The sequence below is a fragment of the Tenrec ecaudatus genome, chromosome 11 (assembly GCF_050624435.1).
Source record: "Tenrec ecaudatus isolate mTenEca1 chromosome 11, mTenEca1.hap1, whole genome shotgun sequence".
Classification (NCBI taxonomy): domain Eukaryota; kingdom Metazoa; phylum Chordata; class Mammalia; order Afrosoricida; family Tenrecidae; genus Tenrec; species Tenrec ecaudatus.
Window position 1 is genome coordinate 99,404,646 of NC_134540.1, and position 18,310 is coordinate 99,422,955.

The following is an 18,310-nucleotide window of genomic DNA, read 5'->3' on the forward strand; positions in this document are numbered from 1 at the left end:
TAGAAAATAAATTAGTTAATAGGACATCTCTCATTCACTGCCTTTGAGTTAATGCTGACGTACAAGGACCCTTCAGGACAGGATAAGACTTCCCCTAATGGTTTCTGAGAGTGTAGCTCTTTTTGGTAGTAAAATGTCTCATCTTTATCACACCAATAGCATAGTAACCAAAAATTTGATAAAACTAATTGGAAAATTCAAAATGCCAAACCCAAACAGATAGAACCAATGCAATGGATACATCAAAATCATAGCATCATTGTAAAGATGGTCATATAAAGAATGAGAAAGCAGGGAAATAGAGCTATAAAGAAAGAATTATAAATGACTGATGTAAAGAATGATACTGAAAAATTCTACATATTCTACTAGATATTTTCAACGATAGGAAAATATTATTTTAAAATAATAAATTCGGGGTAGAGAAGAAGATGGCTTCCAGGTAGCAAAAGTCTCTCTGTGAATTCCAGAAAGCAGGAGTTGTCTATCCTTTGGTGACTCTAGCTATGTTTTATAGATTATTTCGAATTTAGACATTGTCCTGTCAGGTCACACAAAATCCTTCATAGACCACACCAGAAGGATTAGATGTGTAAACTCCATAAAACAAACTAGTCTTTACATCAAATTCACCTGCATCAGATTTAAGAAACTAACATACTCTGTTGGATTCAATGCTGAATCACCCTTGTGTGAAAATATGAGGATGACAGCTGTGTCAGTCTGGGTAGACTAGAGAAACAAATTCATAGACACTCATATGTGTATAAGAAAGACCTTGATATAAAGACTAACACAACAGCTAACCCAAGGTTATGGAATAGGACTAATCATTTGACTTTGGTTCATGTCTTTTGCTTTGAGGGTACCCAATGAATGGTAGCCCATGACTACCGTATATTTACTCTCTTAATGCTCTCGCTTTCTTATGACATACATTAGTAGGGTACAGATGGTTCTGCTTTGTGAGTATGATTGACAGTTTTGTCCTATCACCATCCCCCATTATTTGTGTAACAGTCTCCAATTATTTAAGAATTTTGTCTGCACAAATAACACATTCATGCATTTCAGTTTGAAGATGGCTTATACTTACACTTTCCTTCCCTCAACAATGTTTTAAATTCGCTACCACTATCCAAATTAGTAGCACTACCAATAGAGTTATGCCCCAGGAGGATAACTTACAAGGTTCACTATCCTAAAATTAAAATGATGTGTCTAAACTGAACCAGAGAAATATATACACCATAGATATATGAATGGACTTGGGGATTGCACTTCATTCTAGACCCAATCTAAGAACATCTAATTCTTGTGACATGGGCCTACTTGATAACTTCATGAAGAGATCACAGAAGGTATGGATGCTATAGCCATCGTGTGGTGAAGAAACCAGATGGTGTCAGCGTCAGAAAGTATAGTGTCTGGTATCGTAGAGGCTCGCCTTAAAATAAGCAGTCATTTAAGTTAAGTGAGGCATCAACTAGGTCCACATGGGAGAAACACACCAACCTGTGTGAACCAAGGATTGTAATTAATCAAATCCAAATCCAACAGAGACAATAGTGTCAGAGCTTCAATTGTGAACACCTGGTTTGCAGAAGGCCGTGAATGACAGTGGATGGACCAAATCCATCTACAGGATCATTGCTTGTGTTCAGCCGCCAGTGACTTCCCTCTGACCACAGTGTAGGGAATAGAACATCCTTGCTGTCAGACAGAGCGCACTAGGAAGTCAACAGTGGCAGATGTAGTTAAGTTAAAATGGAATACCTTATCACTTGATCTACCTTTTGACCTATTGTAAAGTCTCCATTTTCAATCGGCTGTGCTTTATTTTTGATTGAGATTTTTCTATGTTTTGCCCAATTATTGTATATGAGCTTTTTTGTTTGCTTGATTCCTGTTTGTGTTTTGTATGCTTTTCTACATTTGCAATTCAGGATATGTAAATTTATAAAGACAGTAACTAAATTAGTAATTACCTAAAGGAATAGGAAACAAGCTTTGAAGGAGCATGAGGAACACAAGGAGTGCAAGAAGAAAAATTTCTGAAATTGATTGTAGTGATAATTGCATAACACTCCTTAAAATTATTGAGTGATTAAATTGCATAACATGTGAGTTAGATTCATAAAACCACGAATTGAATAAACTGGATGAATTGAAAAAAACAAAAGCTTGCTAACAAATCAAAACTAATAAAGTGGGTATAGAAATTGAAATGAACACATCTATTGAAGCAATTGAATTTGAAAGGAAGAACTAACATAAATCTAATATTAAACATAAATAAATTCTTTCAAAGGAAAAACATTTTAAAAGGAAGAAACATTTTAAAACATAATTTAGAACCTAAATTAACATGACAGTAAAATCCAACAAAGAAGTGGCAAGACAAAGAATTACAGAAGATCACCATAAAGAAACTTAACAATATGTAAAAAACGGAATCCATAAGAATAAAAAAGTAATACATCATGGAAAATGTATGTTTATTTTAGGAATAAAGATAATTAAATATTTGAAAATCAAAAAATATATAAGCATAAGTGTGATTATCTTAATGGATGCTGAATATTTTTTAAAAATTCAAAATATATTTAAGATAAAAGCTGTAAGTGCAAGACAAAGAAGAGGAAAGTCACTGAATTTGAGAAAGAGCGTCAGCAATATGTACATTTATAACTAATACTGTATCTATCAGTTATCATTATACCACACCCTCAAAGAATAATCACAAAGGAAAAATTATAACTGCCACCACTTCCATGCAGCACTCTTCTCAAAGTTTCACCCATTGCAATTTGGGGGATGAAAAACAAATAATAAAGTAAGCGAGAAATACAATTTTTAAATGTGCCAATGTGTGAAAGGAAAAAACATATAATACTTAAGTAAAATTCCTAAACAATAAAATAAGCAAGAAAAAACAAATTTTAAAGAGAATGCTAATTTTGCATGGTTACCCACTCTTAGATATATGTATAGAAAAATAAATTATAAATGCTAACAGAAAATCATTGGATACTAAATAACACCATTTACAATAACATAAAAATAATTTTAAAGAGAAAACCATTAGTAGTAGTTATGTAAGAACTTTGCCCTATAAACACCACTACAAATAGGCTCACAAAGATGCCCAGTAGTCATGCAGAAGATATTCAAGTAATTCAAGGGAGGAAAAGTTGCCCAATTAGCAAAAGATAGTGGATCAATTTAATCTTCACATAGTCACATGCAAAATAATAATTTTTAAAAACCCTCAATCATAGCCTTTCTCCATACTCAATTTTTTTCTGAGTTAAACCACAGACGTGAATATATAAAAGATAGAAATTTAAAGCTTGTAAAGAAAAACTTAGCAAATACATTTTTACTTCAACATAATCAACAAATGCTTTGAATTCTCATATCAATCACATAAAATTGAAATTTTAATTTTACTAAAGTGAAAAATTCTCCTTATTATGAAAAAACTTTTATATTGTGTAGACTAACCATCGACTTGGCAAAAATATCTCAAAATGTTGGATTCAGAATACATGTAAACAAAAATTACAAAAGATACCCAATTGCAAATGGGCAAAAACTTTGAAAAGTACAATACTATTTATTAATGACTTATAACACCTACTTAACAGTTTTTTCATCTGGGAAATTCAATTGAAGCCATAATAATATACAAAGTTTCAATAATGCACACAGTTTTTAATTTTGTTATCTTTCTGTGCTACTGAGTTGAGTCTTATACACAGTGACCCTATATTACAGAATAGGACTTATTCATATGTGGTTCTAATTTATAGTCTTTGCAGGAGCCGACTTCTAGATCTTTTTTCCAACAGAGTGACTTTTGAGTTTGAACCAGTAACCTTTAATCTAGCAGTTGGTGACTAAAACTAATAACACACTGTAAATATTAAATGTTGGCAAGGACATAGGATCATTTCTGTTTATATTACTGATGTGTTTGTGGGCACATAACATGAAGCATAGTTCATGTAAGCATATGTCTACATGATGTTGTTACTGGAAGGTGCCATTCAATTGATATTTGACATGTGACAGATTAGATGGTTGATGCTTCGCCTTTCTACCACCAGTTTGCCTCACAATTACCTGTTACCAGAGAAAAATGAAAACATAGGAGGGGGCTTTAAAAACCATGTGGAAATTTTCCATTATTTTGAATTATATTATTCCATGAAAATTTGTGAAACCTTTTGGATAGTCTTCAAAAATTCTTAACAAGAACATTCATGATAATTTTGTTAATATTAGCATAAAATGGGGAGGGGTGAGGATCAAAATACTCTACTGTTTATGAATAAATAAGCAAATTGTGCTTTGTTAGTACAATAAAATACCAACCTGTAATAAAGGAAGAAACAATTAACAACTAATACTGCAAAGTGGATGAATCTTATAACCATTATGAGATAGGTAAGTTTTCGGTGCACTTGACTGAGCTGTTAATAGATAAGGTGGAATGCAACCTGGTACTCAAGTCACAGCCTGATGACTTCTTGGGGGCGTGGACTACTTGATATTCATACAAATGTAGAGAAATTAAAAATCTCGCTCTCGCTCTCTGGTTCTTTCTCTCCCACCGGCCCACAGCCTGGATTGTGCATTGGAGATGAACTAGTGGCCCATCACCTGGCCTGTCTGCCTTGGGACCTGCAATGGCCTTCTATTATCCTGCTGATATCGGATCCATTTCATTCATCCTCCACCAGCAGAAATTTATTTTCCTACCTCCTGGTTTATTATTATGATTTTGCTTCCTGGTTCCCCAGTGCTGGCCACTGTGTGATTTGGGAGTAGACTCCGAGTTAGTATCTGACCCAAGGACTCGAGCTGCCATGGGCTTGGCACTCTGCAGCTGCGTGGGCAGCTTACTTCATGTAACAGTCTTCTTATGTGTTTCTCTATTATACAGTATGAGTGCCGCACCAGCTTACCACATTTGGTACCAGAAGTGATTATCTAGGGAAACAAATAATAAGACTAGAGGGTAGAGATGTGTCTGACCTAGACCTTATGCCAATCAAGTAGAATTAAATTCTTTTTCTCTGTGTGGTTACCAATGACCCTCCTGCTATTTACTCATTGGTAGCAGTTGTGAGTACTGTTGCAATCGCTCCAGACTCATGAAGGTATGGGATCTTGTAAGAGAAAGAAAAAAAATATGAAAAGTGAAATATTTGATTCATAGATGGTTGCTTTGGTTTTTCTTACCAATAATGTTTGAAAGAAATGTAAGAGATGCTAAACTACAGCAGAGAAGAGAAATACTGCTTTTGGAGTTTGTTAGTCAAAAGCTACACTATTATATTTAAATGACAAATAAGAGGTCAGTCCTGCTGAAGACATCTTGCCACAGACCCACAGCCATATGCATACAAATGGAATAGTCTGGGATGGAGAAGCGAGGATTGAATTTGAGTGTTGTTTATAAAGGATTGTATTTAGGATTATATATTTAGCCGACTATGTCATGGATTTTAATTTCTCCCAGTTAGTGAAAATATTGATAGCATTATAGTATTTACATGTGGGTAATAACAGGACAGGAATTTTTAGGCATCAAATATTTTTGTTATGCAAATGGAGCTAGTGCTTTTTCACTTGTATGTGTGTTAGCTGTATCACACTTGTACGTGTGTTAGGCACAAATATGAGTTAATTATTCTCTTTGTTTAGAAATTATGTGTGGTTTAAGAGATATTGACAGATGCCAAGTTTACAATGGGTGGATTATGATAGATTTTGGGGTCAATTTAAGTATACCTGAAATAGCACTAGGGGTGTGAAGTTCATTCTCTCACTCAGATCACAGACTGATGATAATTCCTTGGGTTATGTTTTATTTGCTGTCTATTAAAGAGACAGGCTTTCTTCATCACCCTGCTGGCCTGGATTGTATATCTGGGACGTGGCCTGGTGGTCTGCCACATGGCCTACTGGCCTTAGGAAATATCACTGACCTGTTATGCTTCTGTGAAATTGGATCCACTCTACTCTGCCTCTACTGGCCTGTGATCTTCCTGCCTCCTGGTTTGTCTTCTGGATCCTGCTTCCCCACTGCCAGCTGCTGGTTGAGTCAGGAAGAGACTCCAGTTTAACATTTGATTCAAGAATTTGTCAATATGATGCTGTATTAGTTGCTTTCTTGATATAAATTTATTATACAGTTATGATTTTCACTGGTTTTGTTTCTCTAGTAAACCCAGCCTAAAACCTCCGTTACTCCAAATTATGAGAAAAAGAGGTAAAACAAATTATCTAGAAGTGCATATTCTAGAATAGAACACAGATGGGGTAGGGGTGGGGATAATAACTTCTGAGGAGCCCAAGGCAAATTTTCTGGAGAATAGAAAGGGTTTCTAGTAGCCAATAGAGTTAGTGTAATCACAAAGGAGATGCTTAAAGGGAGTTGAAAACCTTTGTCCCTATGTACTTGCTCCTGTCCTACTGCTTCTTCTAATATCACCCCCATCAAACTTTTACAACCGCTACTAAAAGTGGCCATTTCAGACTTAATGCACTCCTCTTTTATTAAATCCCAGAACTATATCTTCGGATGTACCTACCCAATGGGCTCCACATTATTCTAAATGATTTCACACATCAAAATACACACACACACACACACACACACACACACACACACACTGCGTGGCTCCTCAGTGACTGATTTGAAGATGCATGTGAGTGTATGGGTGGAATCCAACTTGTCAATCAGGTCATAGGCAGATTATCCCTCCTTGAGGGGGTGGCCTCTTAGAAGCCTTCTTGTGTGCTGAGACTCTGCCTCTGAGCCTGAAAGCTGCTGGCACCCCAAGTTTGGATCCACATGACTTTGTACCCACGGGCCTATGATTTTCCTGTTCTGCATCACTGCATGAGTCTGAAAAGTGCCTTATGGACTAGTTTCTGACTTATGGACTTGAGTTGAAATGAGCTGGGATACCTTCTTGCTATTATCACTACTTCTTTATATAAAGCTCTTTCTTATACAGAAATGAGGTTCTCTCGATTTATTTCTCTAGGCATCCCAGCTTAACACAATTCAAATATTTCTGAAGAGCACATAAGACCAAAGAGAACAAGCGCGTGTGTCTCTTTACCTTCAGATTGAAAGCCACACCCTCATTTCCCAATCATTGTGGACTAACTCCGGTGATTTAAATAATAATAATAATAATAAACCACATTGCTTTCCATTGTGCTTACTTCATCTAAATTGTAAAGCTTAAATCACTGTTGATAGGAACCCCAGGGTAGCTGTGAGGAAGTTCAAATGCAGGTCAGCACACAGCCTAACTGAACTAAGAATCTGACATCTTTAGCCTGAATTAGAAGAGCATTAAACATCAATGTTCTGTGATATGAAATGGCAGTTCCGAGTCTCGTAAACCACAGTGTGCCGAAACATGGACAGGGTGTTGCCTTCCAGATATGATCCATTCTGAAAGCCCTGACAAAAGCTGCACATATCAAACACGGTGAGGCCAACACTCCCAGCTGCTCTTCCCTCCAAGTCTCCGAGGAGCTAAGTGGGTAGTAAAATGCCCTTACATTGAACTCAGCTTATGCTATAAAATTTATATGGTTTGTAATAAGGTCCTTTATCTGATCACTCCAGTGATAAGGTCTGGGGGAGAGAAGAAAATGTGACTGAACACACAAGAGAGAATCACAGAATAACAGCATGGTTAGAGTTTCTGATGTCAAGAAACTGGGGGAAGGAATCATTCATTCGCATGCCTTTTGCATAGATGCAATCATTTCACTTTGCTTATATGTATTAGTATTTTTGTATCATATACACTAAGCTTAACCATTGGAGAATAAAATAATTTGAACTGATCTTAATTTTATGTAATTTCTGCTATGTAATTTTGAATGATACCTATCGGTCTACTATCAAATGCCTCCGTTTGCAAAAGCACCATAGCTGAAAAAGTGACTATAAACAACAATAACAGTTTATTTTTCTGCTTTATAAACTCAAGAGATTTCAGCATTTGTACATTTATGTTAACGAAGAAGGGGAAAGTCTCATTCTATGTAATTAAGAGTTAAATATTGAATGTATCCAGGAACTCATTTCTTATAAGATGAAGACAAATATAAAACACATTACAGTATATAATGTTAATCATTATTAATTACAAAATAAACTGGTTTCAATGAGACTAGATTTTCCTTAAAAGGTGCACTATTGTAACAATTTCTAAAGTTCTTGGTTCCTAACCAAGAGATAGGCAGTTCCAGCTCAGCAGTTGCTCCATGGGTGTAAATTAAGGCAATCTGCTTCCCTAAAGTCCTGAGAATCCTATAGGGCAATTCTATTCTCCTCCATAGGGTCCCTATAAGTCAGAACCGACGTAAAGGCAATGAATTGTTCTTTTCTCCTTAAAGGGATTTGCCACTTGTATTGGACAGTGATGAGAATTGTGTGAAATATCTTCACCTTGTTCACAGAAAAGGAAGGAATTACTATTATCTTCACAGCCTTTTCTTGTCACAACTGTCCATGGTATTCCGAAGATTAATACTTTTCCAAAGGCCATTCATTGCAGAGTTCTGCTAACGTGATACATCTAGGTGAAGTTTGATTTTTCTAAATTAGTATGTGAAGGGAAAACTTCGAATAAAATACTAAAAGAAAGTATTAGGGTGTGTTAGGCCTAGTTGTCTAGAGAAACAAAAGCAGTGACATTCATACAGATAAGAAGAGCTTTTTATCAACAAGTAATCTTGTATCAAAAGAAGACATCCCTGCCCAGTCCAACTTAAGTCCACAAACCTGACGCAAGTTAGGCCCCTCTTTAAACTCGAGTAGCTTCAGGTGGATGACACAGCAAGTTGAAGCAGAATGCAAGATACAGGCTGGTGTGTGGAGAGTCAGGCACCCCACAGGAGCCACCCTTGGAGGCAGGCCAAGCTCCAGCAGACAGGACAGTGGAGGGGCACAGTGAAAGAAGGAGGTTTCCAGTTTGTTCTCTAAGAACACTGCATCCCCAAGGAGACATCTTCAGGCTGTGTCCTGATGGACATGTTGGACTGCACTCCTATCCTACATTAAAAAAAAAAAAACCCAAGCTGGCATGAAATCTTCTAACAAACATAGAGATTCAGCTTTAAAATTTAAGATTCATCTCAATGTTTTCAAAGACAAAATCATGACCAAAAAACCTCACTGTCATTGTGGGTTAATCTGTGGAAACCCAGTTTAGCCAGTCTCTGCTACTTACCCATGCCCTTGGAGAGAAAATGTATAAGTGTCAAGTTCAAATAATCTGTAAGTCTTTGGATCCTCTTATATTTATTTTTTATTATCCCAGAGGATATTTAGTTAAAATAAAATTCTGATTATTAATAAGTAAAAGTATTAAATATATGTATATTCCTAACAGGTTGGGGGAAAAAAAGCAGATTTGTTTTAAAGGCTAGAGAATTCCTAAAGTAATAAATTTACTGTTGGCATTTCTAAATTTTACTTTAAACGGTCTTAAATTTGAGCACATAAGCAAATGAAAGAAACATATAGGGGTCCATTTGTTTCTAAATATTAATATAATAATGTTGTTGTTGTTACCTGCCATTGCATTGGAATCAAATTATGGTCCATAGAGTATTCAGGGACTAATTTTGGAAGCAGATCCCTAGACTTTTATTCCTAATACAATAAAGTAAATGCCCCCAATTTTGTAGATTTTTTTCATAACTTGATTAGTTATATAATGAAACTTGGAGGGCCAGAACTTGAAGCGCCTGCCACAGTTTTTGACACTTCATCAACTCACTGATATGAGAGGGTTCAATATTACTCCTTTTCTGTTGTTGGAAAATATGTTTTCCTTCTCTGAATGGTTTTTGCCCTACACAGTGTTGATCTTTGGCAAGTTTATAAGACCATTAAAAAAAATCAATGTACTGTGATATATAATGATAGTTCTGAGTCTTGTACATAGAAATGTGCATAAACATAAATCAAGTGTTGCTTACATAGATGCTGTATTCTGAAATACCTAAGTAACATAAATAAAAATGAATATAAAGATTGTATGAAAAGACATATTATACACACACTGATAAAGAAGCCGTGTAATTTGTATGTTAAGTGATTTACCCCCTTTCTGTTTCTCATAAACATAGACATACTGTGATAGAGTGAGTTACTTCATGTGACTGCTCTAGCCTGCTCTTGGTCTCTCTGACCACACGACTGACTAGGTGAAAGCATGTAAACAAGGTGTCTTCCGCTGTAAGGAAGGGATTGGTCAGTTTTCCATCCCACTAGGGATAGCCTTGTCAGACTCAGAAATAAGGGATTTCACCACCACTAAGAAGAAAGGACCCTGAGAGTCTTGCACTGAGCCTCTGCAGTCGTGGAGACAGAGGATGGTAACACAGGAGAAGCAGCCGTAAGGTGGCCGAGGAACAGTGATCACAGAAGCAAGAGGATGAGACAGAGCCGAACGAAGAGCACTCAGGTACATGCAGCCAGGAAATCTTTGGGCACGAGGCTCCCTGGAGGCTCATTTACTTCATTTAGTGAGCTGGTGGCATTCTCTCCAGGAACTGCAGCCGTATGCCTCTGGCTGAGAGAACGAACACTTCCTCCTCATCCAGTGCTAGTCCTACCATTGTTCGGTTTGGGCCTGTTGTGGCAGTCGCTGTGTCAACCCAGCTTCTCAGAGAGATAAGACATACATACAAAATGTTACTTTTCTGATGAAAAAGAGCCTGCATTTGGAAATTGCACAGCTAGGCTATCAACAGACTTGAAATCTCTAATTAAACTCTTTAGGAAATCCTTCTGTTCTACATGGCCATGTAACGATCACTGAACATTTTAAAATTGAGGTTGATGTAGAGTGACTAAATGGATAGTGTGTTTTATAACATCTATAAATTCAATAATTACAAAGCACAGATGGTTTTTTTTATTATATTTCAAGTGATTTCACAAAACATTATCTAGGTACCATGTCCCTTTATGATAATTATCAGTCCTATTTACCTTAATTATATCAACTATTGTTCCTCTCATTTATGACTTAAGTTTTCATTGGAAAGATTGCGAGTAACGGAGTGGATTACTCATTATATGATTATTATATTTCTTACAATAAGCTATCTGTCTGAATATATTGAGTAACTGTTAGTTTGCCATGTTGAGGTAGCTTCCATGTTGTTAGGAAGCTGAAAGTTTTTCAAATATTATAAGGGTCACACAGGTAGGCAGATTTCAATAGCTTTTCAGAGTCAAACAAACAGCATGGAAAAGGGCCAGGAAATCTATTTCCTATAAAAATCCTATGGATCATAATAGATTATTCGAGTCAAAATCAACTCAGTGGCGGTGAGCATAATGCTAGGAGATGAACCCACTAGGTCAGAAGACACTGCACAACAAGCACAACAATGAACTTGGAAATGCTGGCCATTATGGAGATGACTCAAGACCAGACAACATTTGTCAGGTGTGTCTAATGTTGCCCTGAGGCAAAGTTGAGTTAATGGCAACTAACAGTGAAAGAATCATAATAGAACCCTCGCTATTCACCCAAATGAAATACAATGTAATTTGCTGAAGTTTGACCTGTTTTTCTCCCTGCAGTGCTAGATTTGTGATTGACCTGCAGTTTACTCCATGTTTATGTGTTTTAAGTACTCACCTCTTGAATTGCAAATACATTTTATTTGTTAAAAGGAGGCTAAAGAAGAACAAAGGTGACCCTACTCTGTCCCCTACTGATCACGGCCAGGTAGTACAGTCCAGGGAAGGCTTGTGTCCAGAAATCAGGAGAAGCAGAAGGGACTTGTGGGTAGGTGACTCATGGGAAGGAATATAACGCACAGAGAAAAATTACTAGTGGCACAACTTTGAAGTGAAAATGAAATATTTCCACCTTTATTTTCTCACATATAATGAATGAGTAGTAGAAGGTACTCCAGAGAAGAAGAGGAAGAAGAAGAAGAAGAAGAAGAAGAAGAAGAAGAAGAAGAAGGAGGAGGAGGAGGAGGAGGAGGAGGAGGAGGAGGAGGAGGAGGAGGAGGAGGAGGAGGAGGAGGAGGAGGAGGAGGAGGAGAAAGAGAAGGAGAAGGAGAAGGAGAAGGAGAAGGAGAAGGAGAAGGAGGAGAAGAAGAAGAAACATCAACTTCTGGTATATAGATATGAAACACGGAGCTCATTATAATGCTATTATTTTTAATGTAAGTACTCCTTGCTTCTTGGTTTCTTTTTTTTCCCCTTTCTCGTCTCCTTGTGGCTCTATATGAAGCTAATGGTTTAATCTCGTACTTCCTCCAGCTCCAGCTTCATATTTAAAATTTAAATTTTATGAAATGAGAAATGCTTTCATCATGCCTTTCACTAAACACTAATTCAAATGCTTCCTCAGAGACGATTGACCTGGCTCCCCCTCACGCTGGCACACGTGGGCCCTCTGTGGGCAGGAGGTAGTTGAGCCACAGCTGCCAGGCAACTAAAACTGTTACACCTGCTGCAGCCTGGATCTTCTGAAGATGGGCTGCGGAGACAGCTTTTAACATACTGGCTTCCCACTGGAAACAAAGAAAATAATTTGCTCTATTAGATCATGGCTTGTCTTGGAAATAATCCGGCCTGCTGGGTAATGCTTTATCTATCTATCTATCTATCTATCTATCTATCTATCTATCTATCTATCTATCATCTATCTATGTATTGCTAGCTTTCTGAAGATACCAGCAATGAAAGAGGGTCCTGTATGTATGAACAATTAACCAGTTAACAAAAATATTATGGTTTTACACATTCATTTTTAGTTGCAAAGCATGTAAAATATTCAAGAAGAAAAAGTTTAGGCTTATAACACTGCTTCTCAAAATAAAACATTATTAAATGATCCTATCAACAAAGCGTTAGGAAGCAACCACGCTGTAAAAGCAGTGTTTTAGGAAATACTTATCTAAGGAAAGGAAAACATTATTAACCAGTGTTCACTGCCCTTTTGTTCATATTGATTTTTGTCATAATATAGAAACAGAGCAAAATATTCTCACGCACAAAAACAGGATAAACCTTGCTTTCTTATTACACCAGAGAGCTTCTAAGTAGCTGAGGAATTTGATTTAGATTCAGGCATTAAAATTAAATCACACCTCCTAAGGAAAAATGATCTGTAATAATGAAAGTCACACACATGGGATAAGAAACGGCTATTGAATAATGAAGAAAACTACAGTTGCACTGGGTCGGAGCCCTTATGATTTAATGAAGAGTGCATTTGAGAGCAAATTTTTCCTCCGTTGTTGTCTATCAACTGCTGACATATTAACAAACAAATTACTAGGAGAGATGAAGACCATAAATTAGAAAAGAAATCATTTTACTTCCATGAAAGGTGCTGCACTTAATGGGGGCACTGTGGAAACCGTGGGTTTGGGTGGAATTGCAGGGTTGAAGGATTTCATCCTCTGAGAACGGTTTGGCAGATCTCTTATTGCGCGACTGCTACATGGTGACCGGAGCCACCAGGTGGAGAGAAAGTATGTGCTTCTGATGTTGGTATTTCTCTCATTACCCACTCCGCTTGGCTCACTGCCTTACCACCACCTAAGGCAGGGACTGAGTTCACGCATTTTTCTGCATCACTTCTAAGCTACTTTGAAAGCCCTGGTATTTGGTCTTTTTCTTTTCCTGTTTCTAAAATCCACATCTTTATCTTGTTTAGTCCATTTTAAGATTTTCTGATTAAAATGTTTATTAGTGACAGTTTAACCAGGTTATAATATTTTATAGTGAATTCTTTCTATTCAAAGATTAAATAGATGAGGGGTAGAACCCAATGAAATAACCAAAAAAAGAGTCTTATCTAACCATCGCATTTTTTTCTGAGTGATTTTTATATCACTTAAGTTTTGGGGAAATTGCTGAGTATATATTAATCCTTTGATTTCAATCACAAAAGAATGCATTTTTCACTCAACTCTCATAAAAAAGAGGCATTCTTTTTTGGTGGCAGAAGACAAACTGCCATTCCAGCTATTAACATATTTTTTCTGATCGACAGGGCTTAATCCTTCAATGCTTTTGCTTTAATATTTGACTTTTAAGGAAGTTAAAGTAGTTAAACATAAACCAAATGTATAACAACTTATCGTTTTAAGAATTTAAGACATTTCCTTATTTTCATAAGAAAGTGGAATTACATTATTTCCCCATGTTTAAGGAGACAGAAAAAGGAAATAATGGAGAAAGAAGAAAAAAGAGAGCGAAAGTGAAGTGTGGGGGGAAAGGAGAAATATATATTCTAAATAACGTGACATTGGGTTCTGAAAAGTTTTTAGTTGCCCTAAAACAGTTATTTTCCCTTGTGAACGTACACAGGAGATCTTAGCAGACTGTGTGGCCAAACCCGCATGCCACTGGCCATGTGCTTATGTTGGGGAAACAGCACAGCTCCAGCGGGGCAGCTTCAGATCCTAGGCTCTTTTTCTCCCAGGAGACTTCTACCAGCTCAATGTTCATTTTCATCTTAAAATCAGCACAGATGGCTATATTCCTACTCCCCACATCTCTGCAGCCTGATATTTGTCCCTGAAACCAACCCTCAACACTCTCAAAAAGTTCCTGAAAACAGTAATGAATAGAAGCAGCCCTCCAGCTTTCCAGCACAGCCAAGAGTTGTTTTGTGGTAGATGTGAAAGAACGTAAGAGGCAGTCACCAATAACTAACAGCGCCACTTCTAAGGGAAATTGGAGACAGCCTCTCTCCGTCAGTGACATGGAGGCAACTAGAGCCAGGCGTGAGAGCAAGGGAAACCTTTACGCAGAAATGAACTTGAGGTGGGGGTAGCAGTGGGGCAGAGGTGACCATAGTCTCGGGATGAGTACTGCTGCTAATTTCCATCTGGCAGAGAGGAGGTAAGACTCAAACAGTGGACCCAAGGGAATGAGGGGAATCTGTAATTGACATCTCTTTACACAAAGGACTTTTATGCATTTTACTATAACTCAATTTTTTAAGAACTAGATAACACTTTGTATAGAAGGAGCACATATAAATTTAAAATATTTTTAAAGTGCCTTAGAAATCAATGGTTACTTATATTTTCTATACTCTTATTTTTCTTTCCATTTTTTGAACCACTGGTTGTGTCTTGAGACATTTATTTCATGATCCATCAGCTCACGCTTTGAAAAACAAAGTCTTCTGTAGACTCAGTAATCTTCTGCAATTTACAAAAAATCAAAAAGTTGAGTGATGTATTTCTTTGAAAAGTGATATTTACACCTAGGTAATACTTAGCCTGCCTTGCCATAACCCTAAAGAAATATTAATCTAGTTACTGTCCTTAGGGATTTACCTATCCTGAATTTCATAAAAAGAAAATCATAACAGGAATTTTACATAAAGAAAATAAAAAAGATCCCAATAATAACAACAAACTAAAACACAGGAAAACCTCAATTCAAAACAAAACAGAACCCACGCCTGGTGGTGTACTGGTTAAGCATTGGGCTGTGATCTGAAGGGCTGGTAGTTCAAAACCAGTAGCAGCCTGATAAAATTGATGTATGGATTGTTATAAGAGCTATAAGAGCCTCCAATTAAAAAAAATAATCTTGACAAACAAACAAAAAGCCGAAAGGAATGGAAGCAGTTCGGCTGGCTTTATTCCATTCCACCATTGGTGGCATACAGGTGGTCCAATGGTTGAATGTTCAGCCACTATCACAATGGTTGATGGTTCAAACCATCAGCTACTTCACAGGAGAATGATGTAGTATTCTACACAAAAAAATTCTTAGCGATGTGCAAAGCATTGAAAGAAGGTGAATTGAATATGCAGTCATTGTTGGGCCATCTCTCTTTAGAATGAGCATAAATATGGTTCTCTTCTGGGTGGTTGACCAGGAAACTGCTTCCAAATTTCTTGGTAAAGACGAGTTAGTACTTGAGTTTATAAAAATATTTTAAGTAGTATTCAATAAATTCTTAGAATCTTAGTGTTCACTAATTCCTTCAGTGCAACTTGGACTTCTTTCTCCACTAACATCAATTCTTGATCATGTAATACCATTTGAAATGGTTGAAAGTTGACTAATTCGTTTTGGTACTAAAACCAAAACTACCTACACCACTAAATTGATTTAATAAGACTAAGTGACGAATTGGGTGTTCCTATGAGAATTCCAGATTGTCTTCATTTGGGACTCTGGATACACAGACCAGGAAACATGTGGTGGAACAGAAAAAGGGGTGCTGCATCATTACAATCAGCAAAGGTGTGTGTCAGGGTTTTATCTTTCCACCAAACTTAATTACCCTGTATCAGGAAATAATGCAGCAAACTGGATTATAGGAAGAACTTGGTATCAGAATTGGAGTAAGGCTCATTAACAACCTTGAATATGCAGGTGGCATACCCTTGATGGTTGAAAGCTCATGAAGAGCAAGGATTGGAACCTTCAGTATGTTTCAGAATTTAACGTAAAGAAAATAAGTATCATTACAACTGAACAAATACATCAGAATAAACAGAGAAGACTATTGTCAAGGATTCCCTTGTTCATAGAAGAAGCACCCATGTGCAAAAGCAATACTGCAGAAAGCAAACCATATATTCTATTGAGAAGAAAAACTCTTTAAAGGTTAAAAAGTAAAGATACATGTGACCTAAGTCTTGATAGTGTCTCTTCTTTTTTTTATTCTTATGTCTTTCTTATTTATTGTTTAGCTTCCCCCCCCCGCTATTCTTTTTTTTTTAATTAAGCACTTTTATTGGGGGCTCTTACATCTCTTATCACAATCCATATATTCATCCATTGTGTCAAGCACATTTGTACATATGTGCCATCATCATTTTCAAAGCATTTTCTTTCTACTTGAGCCCTTGGTATCAGCTCCTCATTTTCCCCCTCCCACCCCTGCCCTCACTCTCTCATGAACTCTTGATAAGTTATAGATTATTATTTCCATATCTTACAGCATTCTCTGTCACCCTTCACCCACTTTTCTGTTGCCCGTCCCCCTGGGAAGGGGTTATATGTTGATCCTGTGGTCGATTCCCCTTTTCTCCCCCCACCTCCCCCTATAGCTTCATGGTCATTGTTGGCCCTGAGGGGTTTATCTATCCTGGACTCCCTGTGTTACAGGCTCTTATCTGTAGCAGTGTGCATGTTTGGGTCTAATCCAATTTGTAAGGTAGAATTGAGGGCATGATAGTCAGGGGAGGAAACATTAAAGAACTGTAGGAAAGTTGTGGTTTTCATTGGTGCTATACTGCACCCTGACTGGGTTATCTCTTCCTTCTAACCTTTCTGTAAGGGTATGTCCAATTGTTTACAGATGGGTTTGGGGTCTCCACTGCTCACCACCAGCCCTGCCCCCAAACCTCCATTCACGTTGGTATGATTTTGTTCTGGGTCTTAGATGCCTGATATCTTATCCCATTGATAACTCATGATCACACATGCTGGTGTGCTTCTTCCATGTGGGCTTTGTTGATTCTGATCTAGAGGGCCAGTTGTTTATCCTCAAGCCTTTAAAATCAAGATACTATGTCCTTTAATAGTTGGGCACCATCAGCTTTCTTCACTACATTTGATTTTGCACTCCTTTTGTCTTCAGTGTTTGTGTTGGGAAGGTGAATCTCACAGAATGCCGGATTATTAGAACAGTGTTCTTGTGTTGAGGGAGCACTTGAGTAGAGGCCCATTGTCCATCTGCTACCTTAATTCTTAACATATAGATATAAGTACATAGATCTATTTATCTCTCATTATATATAAATATATTTTCATATGTACATACTTGTATTTAGACCTCTATAAATGTCCTCTGCCTCCTGGCTCTTTCCTGTATTTCCTTTTACTTTCCTCTTGTTCCACCACCATGTTCGGCCTTCATTTGGGTTTCATAATTCCTCATTGTTACAGGGCCCTTAAGAAAGCCCCACGAGGCATCCTATGCCCTTTCACTGATTTTAGTTGACTTGTTCCCTTGTCCCTGGGTAAGTTGCTCCTCACTCCCCTTCTTTCTCCCACCTACCCTTCTCCTGCACCCAGTCCCCACCCCCACCCAAAGGGAACCATCAGTTCTGTTGTTGTCATCTCTGAATTGTTTATCCCACCTATCTTATCTAGATAGACATGCAGAGACATTAATACGTGCAAAAAACAGACAAAGCCAAACAAAACAACAAAGGAAGGGAAAAACAACAAAATAACAATGATAAAAAGAAAGCCAATGACAAAAAAGGAAAAGCCTATAAATAGTTCCAGGTCTGTTTT